The following is a 16936-nucleotide window of genomic DNA, read 5'->3' on the forward strand; positions in this document are numbered from 1 at the left end:
TGACTCTGCCCTGATCTTCTCCCCAGTGAACTTCATTCCACAAAGAAGGAGGGAGAGGTATTATTTTTATAACTGGCATGAAAACTGCTCTTTAGAGCACTGTCTTTTTTTAGAAAAAAAAATATTTGGGTAATGAGCTTTAAGGGTAGAAGTGCAATGGGAGAGGTAGATAACCAGGGATGGGATGTAGGAAGCAAGAGAGAAAGAGAGAGGGAGAGAGGGAGAGGGAGAGAGAGAGAGAGAGAGCATGTGAGAGAGGGGAAGGTATATAGAGGGACACACAGAAACAGAAAGGACTAGGACTGGCTATTAAGATCGCCTATGTCTAAAATTTGTGTGTGAGTGGTGTGTGGTATGTATGTGCATGTGTTGGGGGTATGCATGGCTATGTGTTTGTATATATGCACACATGAGTGGGTGTACTCATATGGAGGCCAGACTATGAACCAAGTATGTTCATCAACTGATCTCCACTTTATTTTTTTTGAGATAAGATCTCTCCCTGAGCCCCAAATCCACCTATTTGGTTATATTGGCTGGCCATTGAGTTTTAGGGATTCTCTTGTCTGTTTCTCAAGTGCTACGATCATAGACACAGACTACCATGGCTGTGCAGGGATCCAAACTCAAGTATTCATGCTTTCTTGGCAAGGTTTTTACCTATTGAGTCATCTCCCTAGCTCCCTAAAACTCAATTTCTAAGTCGTGTATTAGATAGAAGTCATCTGTCACCAAAGCTTTCCAGAATGACAGCTGTTGCTCATGCGTGTGTTTGTGGGTGTTGGACTCAGAATCCAGAACTTTCTGAAATCCACTGGATCTGTACTGGATCCCCAGAGTAAGGAATGAATGACATTACTAAGAGAGCAAACCTAGAATGAACTATAGGTGTAGAAAACTCTGGAATCTTCAGAAGCACAGCGGAATGCTTGAGAAGATGTGGGATGTCCACAAAGTCCTGGGAAACACATGGGTGGGAGCAGAGTCTGAATCCTTACACTCATCACAAAAAAAAAAAAAAAAAAAAAAAAAAAGACACCAGACTGCAGATGAGATAAATTAGGTTGAAAAAAACAATGAAAAGACCCATTAACTTCTTAGAACAAACAATAACATCAAAACCTCAAATTCCAAAACAAAATAAAAAAAATGGCCAAACTATGGGCACTGTACTGATTTATGATTCATTTTCTCTTCTAAATTAAAAATAACTGCTTGAAATTTTGCTTGCTTCTCTCAGGATGCTGGGTTGAACATTCATTCCATGGGGGTGTATTCTGAACTGATCACTGTTGAGTTTACCTCTTTCTGGAAAGGGGAAGGAAAAGAAAAGATCTATTTTAGTTAAAAGCCTTCTGAATGCTCTGTAGGACTCAGTTCAGGTCCCCAAATGACTAAGCTCTGCAGAATGTGGCTAGTTGTGACAAGTGGAGTTTGCCTAGGTCATTGTAAGAGTAGCCAGTGGCTTAGCCTCCCATAGCTCTGGCATACTCACCTCTGTATTTGTTGCTTGTCTTATTTTGACAAAAATGTTTGACAAAAGCAATGTAAGGAAGGAAGGGAGGGTTTATTTTGTCTCATATAATGAGGGTACAGTTCATACTGTGGGGAAGGCATGACAGCAGGAGTGTGAGGTGGCTGGTCACATGACAACCGCTCTAGAAAACAGAGAGCAATGAATGAATGCTGCCTTTCTGTTTTATTCTTTGTTGCCATTCAGATTCACGGTGGGTCTTCCTGCCTCAACTAACCAGTCCAGAAACAACCTCACAGGCATGCCCAGAGATTTTCTCTTAGGTGATTCTACACCCTGTCAAGTTGGTAATACTAACTATCACAATTTGATTAGTAGGCACAAACATTGCCAGAAACATGAAATGAAAACAAAACCAGCTGTATATGTCTGTGTGTCTGTTTATCACCATTATTTGTGGCCACTGAGTTCAGTAGCACCTCCATTAAACACTGGAGTAGTATTAAATAATGAAGCACCGTTTTTAGAGGGACTGTAGGATAGGTTTCTATGACACTTCTATCATGATATTTCGTGAACTGGTCTGACAGAACCTAGTGGAACCATTCGTGAGCACTGATAGGAAGGTGCAGTGGGACAGTCACCATGTCATAGCTTATGGAGGCTCCGGAAGAATTAACAAAGACCACTAGCTGGGATGCTCCAGAAACCCAGCTAGTGGTCACACATGATCTGAAATCAAATCAGTTGCTCACAAGGAACTCTGCACTCCTGTGTCCGTTGTAGCACTATTCACAAAAATGAGGTAGGGAAACAAGTGGTGGTGGGGAGTGCTGTAATTCTGCCATGGAAAGAAGGATTTCTGCCATTTGAAACAACACTGATGAAACTTGAAAACCTTAAGCTGTTGAGAAACATCAGGGAAGATAAATCCTATATACTTATATATAGAATTAAAGAAAGCAAACCTGGGGATGGAAAGATAATTAAGAACACTTTCTGCTCTTGCCGAGGACCCAGGTTTGGCTGTGATCACCCACATAGAGGCTCATCACCATCTATAACTCCAGGTCCATCTGATGTCTCTTCTGAACTCTGGAGCCCCCTGCATGCTTGTGTGTTGTTCACAGACGTATGTTCAGGCACACATACACATACAAATCACGGAATCCAAAACTATAATGAGATAAGAGTTTGAGGGTTTGGTGTAGGAATATGTTGGTCATCCTTTCGGTTGTGAAGTAAAAAGTTCTGGGGACCTGATGACCAGGGTGGTGACAGTCATTAGTGGCACTGTATTATGTGCTGGGAAAGGACACCTTATGCTTAAGTTAGATGATAGATAGATTGGTAGATAGATAGATTAATAATTGTGAACTTGGTGGCTGTAATCATCTATATGTGTGTGTATGAATATATGTATATACTCCTCAAACTAAATTATATTCTTATTTTGTTAATCATACCTCAATAGAGCTGATAAATTAATAAATTGAATGTTTATTTTCTGTTATTATATTGTGGATTGAATTTAGGAACTCATGCATGCTAGAGAAATATACTACCATTGAATTGCATCCCTGGCCCTTTCTGAATTTTGATGCAGAGTCTCATTACATTGTTTAAGTGCAATGTACATTAAATTAGTAAATTGTCATGTGCTGTTTGAGTTCACCGAGAAGCCAGCTCTGGAAATACAGTTGTCCCTTTCTCCACTTTAGACACAAGCTAGTGTCTGTAAGTGTCCTCCACGACCTCCCGTTTCTGTTATAGAGAAGGAAAGGAACATCAAACAGCCCAAGAGTGAGAGCATCCTGTCCTCAAGAGTGGCTAGGAGGTCAGCCATTCCCAGCAGAGGTTATTGTTGTTTATCCCATGGCATAAAAGAACAGGCAGTGAGAAAAAGAAGCAAGTTCATCCTTGGGAGCTCGGGCAGGTAAGAAAGCTCAATCAGGGCTCCAGCTAATGTCACCATGTCCCCAGTTGGCGACTGCTGGATGCTGAATGCACCTGATTTGATGGTGTCATCTCTGTATGTTGCTACTTCTTCTTTTACTCAGAAGCCTCACCAGAGGGGACACTCCTCTTCACCCAGGATTGTCAATCATGAACCCTAGGTGGCTGCCTCAAAAGAGCTTTCCCAGATAATTTCTTCAGGATGTAAGCCCCCGTTTTACTCTCTCTCTCTCTCTCTCTCTCTCTCTCTCTCTCTCTCTCTCTCTGTGTGTGTGTGTGTGTGTGTGTCTATTTATCTTTTTACTTTGGTTTGATATCTATTTAATGAATCCAGTCATTCATAGCCAAAAGCACCACTACCCTAAATCATTCTCTGGACTGCACAGAACACAGGCTGGCCTTGAACTCACTCTAACCCAGACTGGGCTTTCCATTCCCCTACCTCAGCCTCTCAAGCAACTGGGATTTCAGGCCTGCACCAAGAAGTTTTAAGAACAGCTGTGTACACAATGGACTCTGGGTGATCAGCCATTAACATACAGACTTCACTGTCCTTCCCTGCAAGATGCTACTTGTATTCCTCATAGACCCACAAGTCACTGTGCAGAAAGCACTGCACACATGACTAAACACTGTGGTCCTCACAGGAAGGTGGAAGTGATCACTGTAGTGAGTGGTGAAGTGTTGCTTTCTTGCTGGCTCTGGAAACAGCAAGAAGGATAGACATTGAGGCATCAGTAAGAACTGTTCCCTAAGATCCTGTCATGTCCCAGCATCTCATGAGCTCTTGCCAACAATTTTCCCACACCTTGACTCAGTCCTCTGGAAATTATAAATCCAAATCTGACTTTGCCCTGGAGACTCATCTTGGATCCTGCAAAATGGCCAGCAAGATGCAGGTCTTTGCTTTCCAGGCAGCAACAGCATCCTTTATCTCCCACCCCCCATTCCCCATCACAGTGGCATCAAAAGATCCCCAGCTGTTGCCAAGTGTAAGCCCGGGGTAGGAGAACCTCACATTTTTTTTTTTAAGTAAAAATGAGGTTTAGGGAATACAGCAACCTGCTAGCTGCTGGGAGCTGGATTTATGACCAAGCCAGTGCTCTCCCTCAGGGATGCTGCTGATGAACCACTGGAGTCTGTGCCTCCACACTGAGCCTTTGGAACTATTCCTTATTAGAGGACTTCAGTGAAGGCCACAGTTTCTGTGAGGTTGCACTTCCCTGTTCCCAGACTCCTCTGGAATGGAGACAGCTCTGCTCTGTGGTTCCTCTCCTCTCCCTCTCTTCCTCCTGCTCTTTCATTCCCCTCCTCTCCCTCCTTTTCCCTTTCTTTTCCTTCTGTCCTTCTTTTCCTCTTTCCTTTACTCTTCTCCCAACAGCTTGCCTGCCATAGTTTCTCAGCTTCAACCCACAAGACTCTTGTTCATTTCCCAGTCTGTAGTATCTCCATCCTGGGAGACCATCCAGTGATGAGGGAGTTAACTTTATCACATATGACAGTTTTCTTCCTTTTCATCCAAAGGCTCCCCAGCTGGTTGGCAGAATCTATCCATTCCTTTACAGTGATGAGGACAGTTCTTTTGGGACTCCAGGCCAAAGACTGTCATTTTACCTGTGCCAGTGGCTCTTTTGTGATCAACAATTGATAACATTTTTCCTTCCTGTCTCAAAGTGAAAACCACAGATAATAGAAACTGCCTAAGCTCACAACCATTTTAAAAAGACAATGCAACATTAAAAGAAAACTTTTCAGCATATATTTCAACATGTCAGTTTCAAGCATGTCCATAAATAGCAGTCTTAATAAAAATCATGATATCATGAGCCTGTGTATAGAATCAGTGATGGTAACAATGATGAACACAGGCAAAAGGATGTTTTGTAGAGTAATTCAAACAATACGACTGACGTTGCCTTTGGCCTGTAATTTCCAAAGGTATAAATGACTCATTAGTTATGAACCATAAAATATTGGTTTTCATAGTATTAGAACTTCTGGAAAACCCATTATATATTAAATCTGTGAAAATGAGTTGTATTTGTTTGTGTGTGGGGGTGCATTCGTCTGTATATTGCATGTGAAGTTCATAGGTTGACAGCAAGCCTTTCTATTGCTTTGTGCTTTGGTGTTTTGTTTCATTTTGCTTTTGAGACGGTGTCCTACTGATTTGGAACTTGTTGTTTTGGCTAGACCAGCTGGATAATATTCCCAATATCTGCCTATCTTCACCCCTAGTCATGGGCATGTACCACCATACCTGGCTTTTCCATGGGTTCTAGGAACACAGCTCAGGTTCCCATGACTAGCAGCAAAGTAAATTTGAGACTGAGCTGTCACATCAGGAATGGACCTGCTGGTTCTCACATGTGCATCCAGTCTCCTACCTGCACCTCCTCCTGACTGCACCTCCTGCCCCTGGCATCATTGGTCATGCCTGGTCATCATGACACCACCCTGCTTTACACTGTGCTTGGCAATTTGGTCCCTTAGGTATGTCCTTTATGTCATGTAACCTCAGCTTGGAACATCAGAAGAAGCTGTAGCTTGTTAGTTACATTGTGTGCTAGAAAGGCATTGTGTCCTAGAAAGATCTTAGTCATGAACCCATCTTGTCCTAGAACCAGCCAGGCCTGGGTATGCTCTCCATATTTTTGGTAGCCTTCTCCTTTCATGATGGAGAAATAGGAGTCATGTGGGTCAACTAAAATGTCCTGTAACCTTGAACCTCAGCAACAAAGGAGTCAATATCTCATTGCCTTTCTCTCCCATCAAAATCTCCTCATGTAGGCTAACTATGTGGCTGTTACACATTGCTACAAAGTCAGTGGCTTCAAACACATTTACAAACATAACCATGAGGTTACAGTAAAAAATGAGCATCATAAAGGGTCAGTGGAGCTGGTTCCTTATGAAGGCTCTTAGACAGAGCATTTTGCCCGACCTACATCTTGAGATTGCCCACCCATGGTCATGGCTATGAATCACATCACTTTTCTGCTATTCCATCACCAATTTTGCCCCTTATATCAATTATCTCTCTCTTGTCTATATGATGGGATACCTAGCAAAAGCAACTTGATGAGGAAGTATTTGCTCTGGCTCATAGTGTCAGGGAACCAGTACACCACGGTAGGAAGGCAGGGAAGCTGAGGAGCCATCATCCACGCCTTCAGGAGTGTGAGGCAGATGAGGAGGCTCTTTCCACACCTTCAGGAGTATGAGGCAGCTAGAAATGTTCCATCCACATCTGTGGGCAGCTTCTTACATCTTGGCAGATGAGGAAGCAGATTACACTGGAATTCAGAGCACATGTCACCTTCAGAAACCACCTTCTGTCACAGGATAAATAAAAGACCCAGACACTGATATTTGGGTTCAGACTCCCAGCTGAAAATCAGAAAAGCAAAGCAGGGTGCTACTAACTCTTACCTCTTCCTCAGCTCAGAGCAAAGAGAAGATCCTCAGACTGCTCCCAAATTGACTGTTCCTCAAATTCACTCAAGACTGCTATGCTCTCCTCAGTGTGGCTAGAGACTAATTGTCAGACTGACTACTCAAGACCCTGCTTCTATCTTTTATACCTCCCCAGTGCTAGGATTAAAGGTATGTGATCCCAGGTGCTAGGATCACCTTTGTGTGAGTTGTTTCTTTTAGGGCTATCAATTTTGTGTCGTTGGTGTGGCCTTGAACTAACAGAGATCCATCTACCTCTTAATCCTGAGTCCTGGAATTAAAAGGTGTGTACCACTATCTCCTAGCTCTTTGGCTATTGGAATTAAAAGTTTGTATCGCCACTGCCTGACCTCTATAGCTTGTATCTGACTTTGCTTTCTGAATCCTCAAACCATAACAACATTGTTCCAAGTTATTTCAACTTTTGTGCCTCATAAGAGACCCATGAGGACTATGTCTGGGGACCACCTTGATAGCAAGAGCCATTGAATTTGGTCTCCGGTAGGTATTCCTATTTTGGAATATTCTAGAATTTCAGGAGGTGGAGCCTTGTTATAGGAAGCAGGTCATTGGGAGCACATCCTTAGAATACCCCCCATTCATCTCCCTTCCTCTTTCCCTCCTTCCTGGCAATAATGAGGTGAGAATATCTCTCCACATTCATGTTCTGTTTCTGCTGCCATGATGTTTAACTCAAGCAAATGTGCATTGAACCTTCTGAAAGCTAGATCCAAAATACATCTTTCTTACTTGCACTGCTTTTCTTGAGTATTCATCACAGCAATACAAAACCCTCCCTGGTATCAGAGGACTGTTCTAAAAGCAGTAGCTTACCTACATCCTTAGAATCCCTTTCCCCAGATAAGGTCCCAGACCCTTCAGACTTCAGGCTTCAGACTTGGATGACTTTGGAGCTGGGAGGTTTCCCATCAGCTCACCACACCTTCTGCAATTGGTAAAGGTGAAGCTGGTGTTGAGGTTAACAGGCTGAGGAGGAGAAAGACTACATCTTGAGTTACCCTTCCTGTTTTCAGAGGACATAGTGCCTGACTGAACCACATTCATGACACTGAAGCAGTCCTCACTGATGCAAAAAGTTCTCATGACAGAGAGTGGGCTGACTGTTCTGATGGAAATGCTTGCCTTGTATCAGTAATCACTATAATTAATGATGTGCCTTAGTTTATCCTTAGTTCCACTAATAAGAAAAGACTTCAAACGTAGAAAAGAAACCGTGAAACACTCCGGGGTTGAATTATTTGTTTTATACAGTTGGATCATCCTCAGAGATTACTGATGGAAAGTGAGACATGGTGGTAAAATGCCTTTAATGCCAGCATTTGGAAGGCAGAAGCAGGTTGGTCTCTATGAATTTGAGGCCAGCTTGGTCTACACAGAAGCCAGTCCCAAGCCAGCTAGGGAAAAAGATATATTGGTAGAAATGACCCCTATCCCTACTTTGTAAATAGTATCTGTGATGCACAAAGAGCTAACAGAGCCTCAAACTCACCAGTTGGCAAAGGTTAAATCCAAGATTTTGAGCCAGACATTCTGATTCCATGGCCTGTGCTTCCAGTCAATGCAGATCACACCTGCAGTCCCATTCTCCCAGTAAGTTGCTGTGTGACCTTGAGTGAGCCACTGTCCCTCTCTGCAGAGTAATCAAACCAGAATCACTGACCAAGGTCAAGTTTCTCAATCTTAGCATTACAGATTATGGGGGGGGGGACTGGATCTCTTCCCGCTGGGGGGGTTTCTTGTAAACTGCAATAACATCCCTGGACTCTCTCTACCTAGTGCCAGCAGTAACCCTCTTCACATAGCCTGGTTGAGATAAATAAGACATCTCCAGACATGGTTGAAAGAGCACAGTCTCCCCATCTTAGAAACATGGAGCTAAGCTAACTTGGGACTTGACAAACGTAACTGTTCTGGAATGTTTTTGCAATCATTCTTTAGTTTCAAGATAGGAGATTGATTTGCATGTGAGATGTTCTCAAGGCAGATGAGAGTTCAGATGCAGAGTGCGAGCTCACCATCAGCACAAACATATGTCAGTGGTAATTAATGAAATACCTCCATAGCATCACTAATAACACAGGCTGAGATGACATTACCATGCACAGAGCAGCACCACACTTTTCTCAGCTTTGCTTTGCATGAGGGAGGAGAGTAAACAGTTTGTTTAGAGGGTTAAACAAAAGCTGTTGCTTGTATCACTTGGAAGGAAAGAAGAAACCTACCAAAATAGAAACGGGAAACTCTTATACTTCACTCCACCACTTTCCCCCCCAGTATCCGTCAGGGCACTGGCCTACACACAGAGGACCCGTCCTCCATGTTGGCTCTTTAGATTTCCTCTGGGTGGTCTCCAGATGGTGTGTCTCCCTCTTAATTTTTATTTTCCATCACACTGTCACCTAGGAGTTCCAGGGGCCAACACCTCTGTGTGAAATATAGGTGCTATCCCCATCTCTTTTTGCTGGTTTATTTTTCCAAGAAGAGGTCTTAGGCATCCCAGGCTAGGCTAATTTACTATATAACAAAGGCTGACTTGCACTTCTGTTCCTCCTGCCTCCACTTCTCAAGTGCTGGGGTTAAGGACAAGGCGTACCGGCACTGCTTTATTCCATTCCATGCCAGGGATCAATCGAGGGCTCCCTGTGTGCTAGACCAACCAATTGACATGTTTCTCCTGTCTGTATCTTCTACTTAAATCGCGTTTGTGGTTCCAAATAGGTCAGAAAAATACAGGCAGTGTAGTCAAGGGCAGGGAGCTTGGTGTCTGTAAGCCTTGTTTCTCTCAGTCGTGAAATGGCAAGTAGATTGGCCTGATAAGTAAATGAAGCTCTGCATATTCGGATCCAGAGACTCACATGAAGCTTCAGGATTCTCCAAGTGTCTTGATGTCACTATTGGAAAACAAGGTTCACTCACATCCATGAGATGTCCTAAAACTACATAAGACAAGAAGCAGGCAGAAGGAGGAACCTCTAAACAGTAAAATTCCTACTGTGTATAATTGAATTGTGAAGCCAGCTTCTTCTAGGCTAAATTTAATCTGACTCCTAAATCAAGGGGCTGAGCCTGTAGCTCAGTGGTAGAGCGCATTCATTGCATACATAAGGCCTTGAGTGTGATCTCTGCTACCTCAAACACCAACACATAGCCAACAAACAAAGCCCTCCTTAATCAGCAGAAAGAGCAGGGACAATATTCTATAGGCTTAATCTTGAAGAGTTTAACATTCAAGTAAACCTCTGGCTATAACACAAATCTCTCTTCTAATCATGTTTAATGATCAGCTCATTACTCAGTGACGCCCCTCACTCTCTGTATTAGTTAGTTTCCAAGAACTTATGCTATTTAACAAAACATCCCCAAAACTTCAGTAGCTTCCAATGACTTAGGTTTAGCTTTTGACCTCATGATGTCGATGGTCATCTCTCAGCAGCAGTCTTGCCCCCCTGTGCATCTTCCTCTCACTTCAAGATCAGGGTAGAAGAAGCAGCACTGATCAATGATATGCCATTCATGAGCCAGAAGGGAAGAGAAAAGGAGACAATGGCAGAAATGCAAGCTCTAAACTTTCTGCTTGAATGTGGGTTACATTGTATCTTTTTCTGGACCACTGGCTAAAACAAGTCAAGTGGCATGAATGAGATAGAGAAGTATACTCCCCGAACCCCAAGAAGCCCCATAAGTTCAGCTTCAGTTTGGAAGAGCCCATCATCCTCTCATGAGAAATACCAGTGAGTTTGGGGAAGCCTTCCTCCAGTGGGATGGATTATGCCATATGGACTTCTAAACTTCTTTTTTGAACTAATATAAACTTTTCAAAGACAGATCAAGGTCAAGGCTTCTTATTCATGCATTGGAATCCAAAGCTCAGGGTTCCTCTTAAAGGTCTCAGTGTTTGTGCACTCCAGCTAAGGCTTGTCTAATAGACCTCCAGTAGATAATGCTCCAAATGCATTTCATCAGAGAAAGGATCCATGCTGGAGATCAGCAGCCCTTGGTGAGTAGGCCCTTGCAGGGGGCCTCTGTGACTTTTAGACAAGTTTTCCCACTTAGGGATGCCCTATCTGTAATAAAGTGCCTTCCATGGATGCTAAAGAGATTCAGAAAAGGAGCAGTGAGCATCTTGTAGGGTGGGCCCTTCAGGGCAATGAGCACCTTGAAGGCTGGCCCTTAAGGACAGTGAGCATCTTGCAAGGTGGGTTCTTCAGATATACAGAAACTGTCAGCTGGTGATGGAAAGTATGGGACAGCTAATATAAGGGTTAGAGAAGGGCAGCTTTCCCTTTGGACTGAGTTTAAGCTCACTTTTCTAATAGGTTTAAGCCTAAAACCTGTGTTATATAAGCTTTAAACCAACCAATCCTGATCTTTGTACTACCCATCTTCCCCTTGGCCACTTGGAAGGAAGTTCCTGACTCATCTTATTATCTCTTCTTTCACTGAGTTCCTACATGGTCACCAGAATGCCCCTCCTTGTTCTTCTGTTATCCCACTTTATCACAGTGGCTTGAAAGCCTTGCTACTCTGGTGTCTCCTCTTGGACATCCACATGAATCCCACGACACTTTTCAACAGTAGCAGGAATGGCCATATATACCCAGTGCTCACACTATATTTGCACACTGAAAGAAGACACCATAGCCTTCTTCTCCAATAAAACTCCATATTGAGCTTTGTCATTTTGATTTACCATAGCTAGTCCTGAGTTCAGAAGAATGTACAGTGGGGTGGAATGGTGACTCAAAAGGTAAAAATACTAACGGTGCAAGCATGAGGGCATGCATTCAGATTCAAGAACCAATATTGTAAAAAGTTGGGCATAATCATGCGCATGCCTGTAAACCAAGCCTGGTGGGGCCATAGACAGAAGGATCACTGGAACTTGTTGACCATCATCCAGTTCCAATTCAATTAGAGACATGCATCAAAGAATTAAGATGGGAAATGTAAAGCAGTATACTTGGTTTCCTGCTCTGGCCTCTGCAAAGATGTGTACAAACTACTCTCTCTCTCTCTCTCTCTCTCTCTCTCTCTCACACACACACACACACACACACAAGGCAGAAGCAAACTGTGGACAGAATTGGCACTGGACTGAGTCTTGCCTGATCCCAGTGCTCAGGTCTTCTTGCTTTATACTGTGTGTGCCTCTCTGTCTCCCACCGGTGAAGCCACACAGAGGAAAGGCAGGCACAAAGCTGCTGGCTCCCAACACCTTACTCTTCTGCACTGTGTTGATTCACTCAACAGACTGAAGAATGGAACAGGAGACACTTATTTCTCCCCAGACAATAAATCATAGGCTTTCTATCTGTCAGTGGCTCGATTTTCCAAAGATTTGTTTTCGTCGGTTTAATGAATTATTGGATCACCTGGAAATTGCTCAGAATTAACCTGTGGCTGACATTAATGGATACGCAACACAAGTGTCGGGATCTCTCTCACCAGCCCAATCCATCCTTCTGTGAGGCGGCCAGCTGCCTGACACCAGGTGCCTCATTTTTTGTGATATCCCATCCGCCTGCTTCTGAGGCAGTGGATACAGGATCAGCCTGTCAGTAACGACCTCGTGCCTCCTCAACTAGGCATATAGGCACTGAAAACAGCTTGTGCCTTACCAATAGTTTTTGTCTTTCTGATTCTCCCTCGTTCCACGCCTAACGTGTGTACAATGTCTGGGCCACAGTTCACCCACCACACTGAGTGAGCTTGTACTTGGTATAGCTGTTGGCTTAGCTGGTCTTTTTCAGTGACCTCACAGGAGTGTGAGGGATGCTGGTCACTTGTGTTTGCACATCAGCATCCTACCTTTTGGAAGCTACACTGCCCTTTGTGATCACTTTCCACCCACTTAATTCTACAGTTTTCAATGTCTGAAGTATTTGTCAGTTGACTCTCTAGATGGGGTATTGGCATGCCATTTCTTCCTTTTTCTTACTTTTTAATCTTTAAAGTAAAATAAAATAATTTTCCCTCTTTGTTTTCTTCTCTCCAATCCCTCCTATACTTCCCCTACTCCCTCTCAATTTCATGGCCCCTTTTTCTTTGATTATTGTTGTTGCATATCTATATGCATAAATATATAAAAGCAAACTGCTGAGTCTGTTCCGTGTTATTTGCATGTATATGGTTTCAGGGCTGACCACTTTGTATTAGAGAAACAATTAGGGGCCTCATCCCTCGGAAAATTCTCTCTCACTCTCAATCATCACCTATTGCCTATAGGACTTTATTTAGGGATGATGCCTGTGAAATTCCCCCCTTCTGTGTCTGTTAGTGTTGTCATTGTTTGGATTTAGGTAGCCATATTGTTTGGTATCATAGTCAATATATCCATGCTGTGGAGATTTTAGACTTTGAGGAGCCTCCATTTCTGTCATAACTACTTAACTTTGTCACAGAAGTGTGCAAGTAGCCATGGACTTTACCTGAAAAGTAGGCCTATTGTGTGGCAATAAAACTTTATTTATATGCAGCTCATTGGATATGGTCCACAGTGGTTACCTGTTAACTATGTGTTAGTCTGTCAATCTCATAAGAAGCCTTCATGCATATTTCATCAACACTCACAAAAACAAAACCTGCAGAAAGTCCAATGTGGTAGACATGACAATTATTACATACTCTGGGAACCAAGAATGCCACAGATTTCGTTTCTGGGCTCATTTTCTGCATCACGAATACTGGAATCAACCAATACCATCATCACATTCACTACTGACAAGCTTTGTGACTTTGGACAGACCTCTCCACACTGCAGCCTTCTCTTCGGGAAAGCAGGATGACAGGAAAGAGAAATTCTGGGAGTCATTTCAAAGAGCAAAGGAAATAACACAAGTGACACGAGATGAAGTCTCTCTCTCACACACACATTTGCATACACACACATATACATGCACACAAATCAAACATACTACAGAGTCATTTGCTTCTGTTCAATTCATTTGACACCCCTTCCTCCAAGTAGTGTTTATAATCCAGAGAGACTGTTGACTTATCAATGACAGTAGGCATCATTGATCTGTGGGGTATGATAGAGAGGACTTGAAGCAATTGGCAAGGAGGGAGGAGCATTTAAATAAGTTTTTGAGGTGAGTCGCCATTAAAATATCCACTCTTTTCAGCCTATTAGACAATTAGTTCTATATATTTTCTTCACGGACATAATTTGCTGATGAATTGATCCCCATTTTACATTAACTGTGAGTTGCGAATGAGGACCCTATTGCCAGGCACTTGCAAGGTGTTTGAAGTTGAATGGTTCCATTCTCCTTCTGACTTAATAATTTTATCTTTTCAAAAAATAGTGATGATTCAGAATCAGGTCCAAATCAGAACATCTCAAGGACTGGATGTTTGTTGAAAGAAAAGAGCAATTCAAATGAGGTTTGCCTGGTAGAGATTCCTCAAGGATATACAAGAATGGCTGCAATTAGCATACTCATTCTTAATATATAAATGGATCCTCCTGAAGTGCTAGAGTGTGCTTAAAAGCAATTTGATTACGTGTCTTCATCATTTCAGGATTCTCTTTGCAGCCCTCTCCCTACCCTGTTCACACTATCCAGGAGGAAGTTTTCCCCAGAGCAGAGACTAGCCTTGGTCTGAATGATCACAAATTACAGATGAATAACTCTCCTAGCACTCCCTGAGAGAAGGAACTCAAAGCCCCAGGCCCTTTCTCATGTGATAGGGTGTATTATGAATAAATTCCCTCATCTTTCTGTGTTCCAGCATCCCAAACAAATGAGAATCATGCTTGTGGATGGGAGGACTTTATGCTGTTAAAACATTTCAGCAATACACTGAAAGCCATCCTCAGCTCTTCCCAGTTATTTAACAATGAAGTTGTATTCAAAATGCTGGGTGATGGGGGCTCTAAAAAACTGTGACTCTTGTTCTCTGTTCTTTAATACAGAACACTCATGAGGGCATATGAACACACACACACACTTACCTTTTTTATTTTATTTGTTTTGCTAGATGCTTTGGGTATGATATCTAAGAGTCAAATGCAAGTTCATGACTATTTACCCTTAGGTTCCTTCCAAGAGCCATATTAATGTATATGTGTGTGCCTGTGTGTGCCCGTTGTGTGTGTGTGTGTGTGTGTGTGTGTGTGTGTGTGGATCAAATATAAATACATGCCACAGCATGTGTGTGGAGGTGAGAGGACACCTCCTACCTTGTTCTGAGACACAATCTCTTGTTCACCTCTACATGCATCAGACCTGGTGGCCCACCAACTTCTGCAGATTGTCCTGCCTCTGCCTCCCACTTCGTGGTAGGAGTGCTGGGGTTACAGATACACACTACCACACCAGGCTTCATGTGGGTTCTGGGGATCTGAACACATAACTTCATACAAATGCTTTATTTATATCACCACCTCCCAGGCCCCTGACTTTTACTCACTGGTATATTTGAGTTTATTTTATACAATAAAAGATAAGTGTCTGACTAGAGTTATTTGTGTGTGTGATTTTAACTGTTCTAGCTGAGTCTCCTTTTCTTCCAGTGAGTGGATCTGACTCCCCTGCTCAAGGTCAATTGGCCTTAGATGCATTTCTAGACTGTCATTTTATCCCATAGATTCACATATCTGTTTTCATGTCCATGCCATATTATAGGTTACCATAGATTGTTGAAAGCTTTGAGACAAAAATGTGTGAGTTCTCTTAATTTGTTCTCTTTTTACAAGACCATTTTAGGTATCCAGGATACCTATGGTTCCATGTGAATTGAGGATTGATATTTGTTTGTTTGCTTGCTTGTTTCAAAAAGTAAAAGGGAGACTGAAATTTCAATAATGACTTCATTTAATCTAAACTTGGCTGTTTGTAAATTAACACCAGTATTGTATTTTCTAAGCTGTGGGACACAGGATATCTTTCCGTTCACTTAAGTTGGCTGCTCTAATAATGCAGTTGGTTAATGTATGGTACTGATAGACAGTGCAAGTGGAATTTGTTGTTGTTGTTGTTGTTTTGCTTTGTTTTTGTTTTTTTTAGATTGAAACACTCTTGAGTTCCTGGGATAAAGCCCTTTATCATGATAAATTTCCCTTTTAATATCTCAAGGGACTATTACCTGTAAAATAAAGGATAACTATGCTACAAGTCACAGACCCAGAGAGACTAGAGTTTATTGGAGGACACCCAAATGTCCCTGAGAAAGGGAAATAGAAGAGACTTCACGAGTGGACTGGGAGGAGGTAGGGGTGGGAACATGAATGATCAGATTGTGGGGGTCACAGAAGGGTAGAGTGCTAAGGGGGACTTCTGGGGGGCATTTTAGGTCTCTGGAAGTCTGCCACGGGGTAATCTCCTAGGAGTTTATGGAGAGAACTCCAGCTTAGACTTTTACCAATAAGTTCATGAGTAGCCTCAACTGGTCTGTCTCCTGTACCCAGATTGGTGCCTGGCCCAATTGTCATCAGAGAGGCATCATTCAGTAACTGATGGAGGCGGATGCAGAGACCTGCAGCAAAGGAGGCGGAGGAAAGGAGAATGAAGAGAAAGGAGTGTAGGGGCCAGAGGGTTCAAGGACACCACTGGAAGGCTCACACCATCAACTAGCCTGAGCTCATAGGAGCTCACAGAGACTGAATCAACAACTAGGGAGCCTGCATGGGACTGACCTAGGCATTTTGCGTATATGTTACAGTTGTGTAGCTTGGTCCTCTTAGGGGACTTCTAACAGGGGGAACAGAGGCTGTCTCCAACACCTTTACTGGATTTTAGAGTCCTACTTCTACTGGATTGCCTTGTTTAGCCTTAATACATGGAGAGGTGCTTAGTCTTACTGCAATTTGATGTGCCATGTTTTATTGATACTCAGAGACCTACCCTTTCCTGGATGGAGATGGAAGAGGAGGAGATTGGAGGGTAGGAATAGGGAATGGAGGAGACAAACTTGGAGGGTAGGATGAGCAGGGAGGCTGTGGTAGGGATGTAAAATAAATTGATGGATTAAAAAAACAAATAAATAAATAATAAATAAAATACCTTATTGTCCTTTAAAAGGTGA

Source organism: Phodopus roborovskii, unplaced genomic scaffold, assembly GCF_943737965.1.
Source record: "Phodopus roborovskii unplaced genomic scaffold, PHOROB, whole genome shotgun sequence".
Classification (NCBI taxonomy): domain Eukaryota; kingdom Metazoa; phylum Chordata; class Mammalia; order Rodentia; family Cricetidae; genus Phodopus; species Phodopus roborovskii.